General features: G+C 38.7%; 1 protein-coding gene across 5 annotated transcripts in view; it reads right to left on the minus strand.

Annotated features, from left to right (window-relative positions):
* The window catches only part of LOC143288606 (phospholipid scramblase 2-like), a 53,519-nt gene that overhangs the window by 21,868 nt on the left and 21,626 nt on the right, over window positions 1-10,025 (minus strand). The window contains exon 1 of one of the 5 annotated variants that reach the window (XM_076597260.1): window positions 129-198. The exons of the other annotated variants lie outside the window; for them this stretch is intronic. The gene's annotated coding sequence lies outside the window, so the exon portion shown is untranslated. Of the gene's footprint in view, window positions 1-128; window positions 199-10,025 lie in introns of those variants that run through there. 5 annotated transcript variants of the gene reach the window in all.

Consider the following 10,025-nt stretch of genomic DNA (forward strand, 5'->3'; position numbering starts at 1 on the left):
TTGTAGATCAACATGTTTTCCAATGGATCCAACTGCATAATGGCCCAGCCTTGGACTTTCATTTTCAATGTGAGGGTCCTGGCTTTGAGGCCATTATTGTTGCCTTCTAATCTCACAGATCAACATACCTGCAGACTGCCTTGTGCCTTAATCCCTTCCGTGTACATACACAAATCAAATACACATTTTACAGATCAAGTATCCATGTCACTGTTCAGAGGGCTATGGAAATTATACAAACCTTTCCCAGCATGCACACCCAGATATGAAGACAGGCCGGATATAAACCATACCAGATTAACTCTCTCCATACGAACGCCGAAAGAGACGGCGTTAACAGCGTTTCACCCCAATTACCACCATCAAAATATTGCAAGCAGAAGGCTCTTATACTGAAGAGGTGAATGTTGACAAAGAATACCACAATTCTGACGACGGAAGCTAAAGGTTGGGTCATTGAGACACCCACTGGACATCCGAGGGGTCTGTGTAGAGGAGAAAAGAGGACTGGCCGTACTGAGTGAGTTAAAAACAAACAAACAAACAAACAAAAAAAAACAAACAAAAAAACTACACAGTCTTTTCCTCCTTCCGAAAAATCACAAGTGCCTGAATGTTAAGTACAATTTTCAGTAATACCATACAGTGGAGGGGTTATGTCATGCCATCCCAACCGACTTATCCGCCCATTAACTCACTCAGTACGGCCAGTCCTCTCTTCTCCTCTACACAGACCCCTCAGATGTCCAGTGGGTGTCTGAATGACCCAACTTTTAGCTTCCATTGTAAGACCTGTGGTATTCTTTGTCAACATTCACCTCTTCAGTACAAGAGCGTTCCGCTTGTAATATTTTGATGATGGTAATTGGGATGAAACGCTGTTAACGTTGTCTCTTTCGCCATTCGTATGGAGAGAGTTAACCTTTTTCCGTATAATAATAATCACAGTTCACAGAATGAATGTGGCTTTCTGGATCTAGATATGTGGATTAGTACATTGCAGGAAACCGGGGCTGCGCAACTCAGATTGGTCTGAAGATGCTTTCTGACCCTCTCTATGTATAATGTGATTTAAGATGCCGGCTGAGGAGGCTGTCACTCTATTTTCTGAAAGTTTGTTCCACTCCACTGCAGTTATCATATCTTTTTTTATTTTTTTTGAATTATTATTTATTTATTTATGTAAGCTTATAGTTGACTTCATCAAGTTTTTTTTGCGCCTTATACATATTATTATTATTAGTTGTTTTTTTAATGTATTTATCTATTATTTATTCACCCTTTTTTTTTCTCAAGGCCTGACTAAGCATGTTGGGTTACACTGCTGGTCAGGCATATGCTTTGCAGATGTGGTGTAGCGTATATGGATTTGTCCGAACGCAGTGACGCCTCCTTGAGCTACTGAAACTGAAACTGAAACTATAATGTAGTAATGTCCTATTTCAGCGGCCTAAATTATTGCACCAACTGGTTACATTTTCATGGTTTGTGGGACCAAAAACAGAAAAAGCAAGATGGTGGCATGTTTGTTTAGTGACTGAATCCGCATCAAAACTGAGAAAAATAACGTACAAAATAAAGTCTGAAACCACTGAAAATGGGTTACGACATCTACTAATGGTAATATCATTTCATACATACACAAAAATTGCCAGTAAAATAGGTTCCTGAATTCAGGATGCGGAAATAAGGACTTCCCAATGAAATATGTTTCTCTATTGTCCAGTCTATGTAGAGCCTTGAGGAATCTTTCCATCAAACATCAGGTCAATTTTCATGAACATTCATGCACTGTACGTGCTGTCTTTCTGCAGTATACTGGTGTTTTTTCTGGTGTTTTTTCTCTGATACATGATGAGCTTCCAACCTTTCAAATCAGTCAACAGATCCTGAGATGGAATACAACACACTAAAACCACTTCCTCAGTATTTCATAACCTAGTTTACTCATGTTTGGGTCTGGGTGATAGGTTAAATCCCAGGAGTGGGGTGTATGATCATCTTCACTCTGTTTCTGTTCCAGTTCAAAGTTCCAATCTGTGTGAAGCAAATCGGAATTTCCAGTGAAGAAACAGAGCTCTCTCTCTCTCTCTCTCTCCCTCTCTCTCAATCTACTGTAACTGATGTAGATTAGCAAGGGCAGATTGGAAGAATGGGCCATGCCTAAAATCTCGATCCTTCAGTAAAAAACGTTTTGAGTTCTATATATATATGCAGTGAGAGAGAGAGAGATCAAGAGTCTGTCTGTCTGTCTCTCTTTCTTATGTGTACATGCCGAAATGGTCAGGAGAAAGAGATAACGGTGACTGCTGTAGTATGAAGATGCAGTGTGGCATCATATATACTCTGTACACACACACACACACACACACACACACACACACACACACACACACACAGAGAGAGACAACAAGAGAAACTGCAAATCATACATATTAGAATTTGTTTTCAAGTTCGTAGCAGAGAGTGAGAAAAGTAAGTATAATTATGTCAAGCGCCTGTGTGTGTGTCAAGTGTGTGGATTACAACATTGCCAGGGAAACACAGCGTCTGGTGTCACACACAGGGCAGACTCCCCTCCAAGGACTGTTAGGTAAGACCCTGACCTCCCTCATGCATCGACACTGATATTTCATTTCTAGTGAATAGGAGGAGTTTGTATTATACTCCATGTTTGGTGTTACATATACTTACCATGTCAAACTGATGCAAACTAGGCCTATCGGTTTGCTCTGCTTGGCCAAATTTCGCGCGACTAACAGTGAAAAGACGAGCTGTCTTGCCCGGTCCGCTCTTAGCCAAATCAAACGCCTCTAAAAGCTCTCAAGGCCTGACTAAGCGCGTTGGGTTACGCTGCTGGTCAGGCATCTGCTTGGCAGATGTGGTGTAGCGTATATGGTTTGTCCGAGCGCAGTGACGCCTCCTTGAGCAACTGAAACTGAAACTAAAAGCTAGTGTTCATGCCTCATCCTCCAAGCACATAATAGTCATCGGACCTTGACCCCTCGACACAGAACTTGACCCAACGACACGGGCATGGTGCAACTGTGTGGACACTTCTTTTTATGACTAATTAACTGTCGCTGCATAATAATAATAACAACAACAATTACATTCTGTTTACAATCATAATATCTCTGTAATCTGGAATCTTGCATTAATCTTTTTATATAAACACATGGGACACAACAGCAGCTGCTTTGACTTATGAAATTTAAGAGCAATAATGATAACAATAATAATAATGGCAATTAAGCGCAATAATAATAATAATGATGATGATGGCAACAACAACAACAACCTTAAATATAGTGGTCATCATCATAATAATAGTAGTAGTACTAATAACAACAACAATATTAGTAATAGCAAAGAGAGGGAGGTGAAACAGAGGAAAGGCAGACATTTTCACTCAATGCACAATGACAAATGTTGAGGGAAACATCAAATAAATTGACCACAAAAAAAAAGTGCTAGCCAACAACAACAACAAAATATGGTAACTGCACAGTTGGCAACATTGATGAAGAAGTAGAACAAAACAACTGACATACTTCTTCTTCTGCGTTCGTGGGCTGCAACTCCCACGTTCACCCGTATGCACACGAGTGGGCTTTTACGTGTATGACCGTTTTTACCCCGCCATGTAGGCAGCCATACTCGGCTTTCGGGGGTGTGCATGCTGGGTATGTTCTTGTTTCCATAACCCACCGAACGCTGACATGGATTACAGGATCTTTAACGTGCGTATTCGATCTTCAGGGGTTCAGGCACTAGCAGGTCTGCACATATGTTGACCTGGGAGATCGTAAAAATCTCCACCCTTTACCCACCAGGCGCCATCACCGTGATTCGAACCCGGGACCCTCAGATTGACAGTCCAACGCTTTAACCACTCGGCTATTGCGCCCGTCCCTGGATGTTTCAAAACAAGTAACAACAGAATGACAAAACGACTGAAGTACTATTGGTTGACAACACAGGAAAAATGGATCAAACCCTCAAATCAACCATTCATAAAAGTGAAATTTCTTTCTCAGAATCCACTCGTAACTTGGGGTGTAACGTTTGACGACAACAAGCCTTGAATGAAAAATCACATCTGGATCTGGATCTGGATTTGTATGTTGCAGGAGCCAATAATTATTGGCTATCGTCCCAACGGAAAACATTAACAAAAACCTCAGAAGGATCAGTTCAATTCTTCACCATCTGACTGTTCAGATCACCCAAACCAGAACCAGTAACTTCCCTTACTCTGTCTTGTCTTGATTCTCTTCTGACTGGTATGTCTGAAAATCTTTATAAAAAAAAAAAAAAATTAAAAAAAAATTAAAAAAATAAAAAATCCAGAATATCAAGACCGTCTAATATATAAGGCTAATATTCAGAACACCCAGACAAACCCACATATAACCCCTCTTACTGAGAAACTTCACTGGCCGCCCGGCCAATCTCTCACAGGAAACAGCACTAACGAGCTACCATGCGCTTCAATGTCAGAAACCATACTACACCAACATACCTTGTACCCCTTCTACACTGTATTACTCTTCTTTGTCACAACAGATTTCTCTGTTTGAAATTGGGGGTGCTCTCCCAAGGGAGAGCGTGTCGCTAAACTAAGAGCGCCACCCTATGTTGTTGTTTTTTTTGGGGGGGGGGGAATTTTTTCTGCCTGCAATCTTATTTGTTTTCTTATCGAAGTGGATTTTTCTGCAGAATTTAGCCAGGTACAACCATTTTGTTGCTGTGGATTCTTTAACGCGCACACGGGACCTCTGTTTACTGTCTCATCCAATTGACAAGTGTCCAGACCACCTATCAAGGTCTAGTGGAATCGGGAAAATACTGGTGACTATTATAGGGATTCTATCCAGTGCGCTCAGATTCTATCGCTTCCCACGTGGATGTGTTACCTCTTAAGCCAACACTCCACTTCTACACTTGGCTGCTAATTATAGATCGCTGACAGTTCCACAAAGACACACAAAATTCCAAGGTCAGTGCTCCACCTTTCTTGAAACAGTGGCGTGGAACAAAATTACCTCTCTCTCTCTGTCAGGCGGATTTGCGCGTTCGTTTTAAAAAGTCTCTCCGCAAAACTGATACACCTCTTCCATTCTGCAAAATATGTTATTGACTCAAATAAGCTCCGTTCCTTAGGCTTCTAGCTGGTTTTGTGTGTGTGTGTGTGTGTGTGTGTGTTATCTTCAGTTTAACGTCTATTCACTATAAGTGTTTTTAGACGTGTGTGTGTGTGTGTGTTTTATCTTCAGTTTAACGTCTATTCACTATAAGTGTTTTTAGACGGAAAGGAGTAAAGAAGTGGATAAAGGAAAGGGAATGCATGTGAATATTAGTGTAAAAAAAAAAAAAAAAAAAAAAAAAATTCATGTTATGTAACAGAGGAAAAGTATATTATAAGAAAAAGATCTAAAGAGATTGTGGTGTGTATTGAATGAGGTGTCATGGGAAGGAGAATATGTATATGCATATCAACAAGTATTAACCTATAACAATGTAAATATAAATAACAACATTAATTATAACACATCAAAGGAGGATACCAACTGGACTGGAGTTTAAAATTTCCGAAAACATTCTAAGCAATGAATAATCATTCAAAATCTTTTCAGTGGCTAATGAAATATTGGAAGAAAAGTCATCAACTACATCTTTAGGAATTAACGGTCTTATGCTCGGACAATGAATGAGTAGATGACTTACAGTTATTTGCTTACCGCATATACATTTTATATTTTTAGAAAATTTTGTACGAAAGGCATTTAAACGAATTCTATACATTAGACTTGTAATTTGTCTTGAATGTGCTGCTGGTGTCAAATTTAGAAAATGTTTGGGATTAGCTGCATTCTTTGTGTTTACACAACATTGGTAATATTGATTATTTGAATCTATAAGTAATTTCTTAAATCGATTTCTAGAGACATTTTCTATACAACTAATGTATTCATGTAGATCTAACTGGATGTCAAGTTGTATTGCGCCTTCGAAATTACGTGCTGCTCTTCTAGCTGCTTGGTCTACCCACTCATTTGAAGATATTCCACAGTGCGAAGGTACCCAACAGAAAGTTAATTTAATGCCCTGTTTTGTCAGTTGGTGAATAATATGTTTTATTTCCATTGTCATCTCTATTCGCTTCTTTGAATTTGGAGATTCTATAGCTTTTAATACTGACTTCGAGTCTACACATAATAGAATTTCACTGACAGTTTTCGGAATGTCTGAAATATAATTTAAGGCCATAAGTATGGCTATAAGTTCAGCTGTGAAAATGGAATATTGTCTACCAATATAGTATAATTTTTCTAATCTAAATGAAGGAATTACAAAAGCCGCTCCTGAATTACCATCTTCTAGAACAGATCCGTCTGTGTATATTTTTAGATAATTAGAATATTGATTTTCTATATGGGAGAGCACTTCAGGTTTTAACAAAAATGGTGACTGGTTCTTGGATAAATCTGTATAATCCATGTCAAAGGTAGCTTTACACTGCTCCCATTCAGGGACTGGTGAAAAAGTAGGTATTTTTGCAATTTGCTTGTCTCTTGATTCCGTAGCACTAATGATATCTGATGCAAATGTATTGATGGATGTCATAGACTGTATCGTCTTAGCTCGTTTAGCAAAATCTTTTTGTGAACTTAAATTAACTTCTTCTTTTGAAAAGGTTTCATATGCTAAAGATTTGATAACGAATTTCGCGGCTGAAGCTTTCCTTTGTTCATCAAGAGATAAAACACCTGCTTCTCTGTAGGTCCCTAAATTTGATGTAAGAATGGGCACACCTAGAGCAAGTTTATAAGCCTTACAATCGATGCTTTGCAGCTTCTTTAACAAATGCAGTGGAGCACTGAAAAATACCTCTTGAGCGTATGTCAAGCGTGAACGTACGAGAGAGGTTGCGAGAGATATCAACGCTTTGGTATCTTGCCCCCAGTGCTGTTTACAAATTATTTTAAGGAAATTTAGACCTTTTCTTGCTTTGTTTAGTATATAGTCAATATGATAATTCCACGAAAGCTTTGAAGAAATATAAACTCCCAAAAATTTAACATATTGTGTATATCTGATGATAGAACCATGTATTGTAAACACAGGGAGCTTTTCTGGGTCTGATCCTGTGTTAAATAGCATCATATTTGTTTTTTCTAAGGACAATGATAAGCCATTTTCCGTCATAAAGTTGCTGATTTTATCAAGTTCCCGCTGGTATATTTTCTTTATGTAATTCAGTGTCCTAGTAGGCGTTTTATTTTTCATTGTCACCTTCATCCATAAACAAATGTCATCAGCAAATTGAACCAAGACTGTATCTTTAGCTAGCTTGTTAGGTAGATCTGCTAATAATATATTGAATAAAATTGGCGAAATTACTGATCCTTGTGGTAACCCCATATGTAATTGTCTGGGGTTTGAGTAGGTGTTTCCTATTCTTACTTGTATAAACTTTGTAAGAAATTATAATCACATTCACAAATGATTGGCTTCTGGATCTAGATATGTGGATTTAGTACATTGCAGAAAACGTCGGCGCGCACTCAATTGGTCGTAATGCTTTCTACCCTCTCTATGTAAATGTGATTTAAGATGCGCTGAGAGCTGTACTCTATTTCTGAAAGTTTGTTCCACTCCACTGCAGTTATCAGTTTTTTATTTGTTTTGGAGGATTACTTATTTACATTATTTAAGGAACTTATATAGTTGACATTCATACAAGTTTTTTTTGCGCTTAACATATTATTTTATATATTGTTTCTTAATGGATTTATCATATTTATTAACCCTTTTTTTTTCTCAGCGTTGCCCTGACTGATTTGTGTTACTCTGGGTCAGGCATAGCAATTGCATGTGTGTACTATAAGATGTCGAACCAGTGACCCTCCTTGAGCTACTGCAAGAACTGAAACTAGTAATGAAATGTCCTATTCAGCGGCCAAATTTCAGGCACCAACTGTTACATTTTCATGTTTGTGGACCAATAACAGAAAAGCAAATGGTGGATGTTTTTTAGTGACTGAATCCGCATCAAAACCTTAGATTTAATATCGTTACAATAATAAAGTCTGAAACCATCTGAAATTGGTACACTTTTCCTACTTATTGAACTTCATTTCTTTACAAACACAGAAATTGCCATAAATGTTCCTGATTCAGACCGGAAATAGGACTTCCAGAAATATTTCTTATGTCATCTATTGAAGGCCTGAGAATCTGTCATCAACATCAGGTCAATTTCATAACATCATCATGTACGGCTTCTTCTGCATATATGTTTTTTTCTCTGATACATTATACTTTCCAACCTTTTAAATCATCAACAGATTGAGATGGAACAACACACTAAAACCATTCCTCAGTATTCAGAACCAGTTTACTCATGCTTTGTCGTTGATAGGTTAAATCCCAGATTGGTTATATCATCTTCACTTTTTCTATTCCGTTCAAAGTTCAATCTGGTGAGCAAATCGTATTTTCCATATGAAATCAGAGCTTCTTTTCTCTCTCGCTTATGTAGTTATACACACCCACACACACCAGACTACACCACAATGCACTAGTGAGTAGAGAAAGAAGAGAGAGAGTATCAAGATTCTGTTGCAGTCTGGTCTCTCTTTCTTATGTGACATGCCGAGAAAGAGATAAACGTGACTGCTGTATGAGTTCAGTTGCACAATATATACCTGCAACACACGACGACACATCCACACACACACACATCTAACCCACACAAGTCAAGAGAAATGCAATCATAATATTAGAATTCTTATCCAAGTTCGTAGCGAGAGTGTTAGATAAAGTAATTATAATTATGTCAAACGTCCTTTGAGTGTGTCAAGTGTGTATTATCAACATTGCAGGAACACAGTCTGGTGCACAAAGGCAGATCCCCTGCAAGGACTGTTAGTAAACCTGACCGCCTCATGCATTGACACTGATATTTCATTTCTAGTGAATAAGGAGATTGTATATACTCCAATGTTTGTTCATAACTACCATGTCAAACGTGATCAGAACTAGGCTACCGTTTGCTCTGCTTGGCCAAAATTCGCGCGACTACAGTGAAAAGACGACTGTCTTGCCCGTCCGTCATTAGCAGACAAACCTTCTAAAAGCTCTCAAGGCCTGACTAGCGCGTTGGGTACGCTGCTGTCGGCAATCTCTGCAATGGTTAGCGTATATGTTTGTCGAGCGCAGGACCCTCTGAGCAATGAAACGAAATAAAAGCTAGTGTAATGCCTCTCGCTCAAGCACATAATATCATCGGACTTTTGACCCACGACACAAACTGACAACGACAGACTTGACAATCGACAGGTTGACGCCACGCAGGGCTGGTGCAATTGTGTCTGACACTCTTTTTCAGATAATTACTGTGCTGCATTAATAATAACAACAAATGGTTACATTCTTGTTTAAGGCATAAGTAATCTGTAATCAATCTTAGGCAATTTAATCTGTTTATATTAGAGATTGGAAGGGCACGCACTGGTAATTATTGATTTGACAGATTGCAATAAGTGATAAGGATTAGCCATAAATAGATCGACAGTATGGCAACAACAACAACAACCTTAAATATAGTGGTCATCATCATAATAATAGTAGTAGTATAATAACAACACAATATTAGTAATAGCAAAGAGAGGGAGGTGAAACAGAGGAAAGGCAGACATTTTCACTCAATGCACAATGACAAATGTTGAGGAAACATCAAATAAATTGACCACAAAAAAAAAAGTGCTAGCCAACAACAACAACAAAATATGGTAACTGCAACAGTTGGCAACATTGATGAAGAAGTAGAACAAAAACAACTGACATACTTCTTCTTCTGCGTTCGTGGGCTGCAACTCCCACGTTTCACTCGTATGCACACGAGTGGGCTTTAACGTGTATGACCGTTTTACTCCCCCCGCCATGTAGGCAAGCCATACTCCGTTTTCGGGGGTGTGCATGCTGGGTATGTTCTTGTTTCCATAACCCACCGAACG

Source organism: Babylonia areolata, chromosome 12 (genome assembly GCF_041734735.1).
Source record: "Babylonia areolata isolate BAREFJ2019XMU chromosome 12, ASM4173473v1, whole genome shotgun sequence".
In the NCBI taxonomy this organism is placed as follows: domain Eukaryota; kingdom Metazoa; phylum Mollusca; class Gastropoda; order Neogastropoda; family Buccinidae; genus Babylonia; species Babylonia areolata.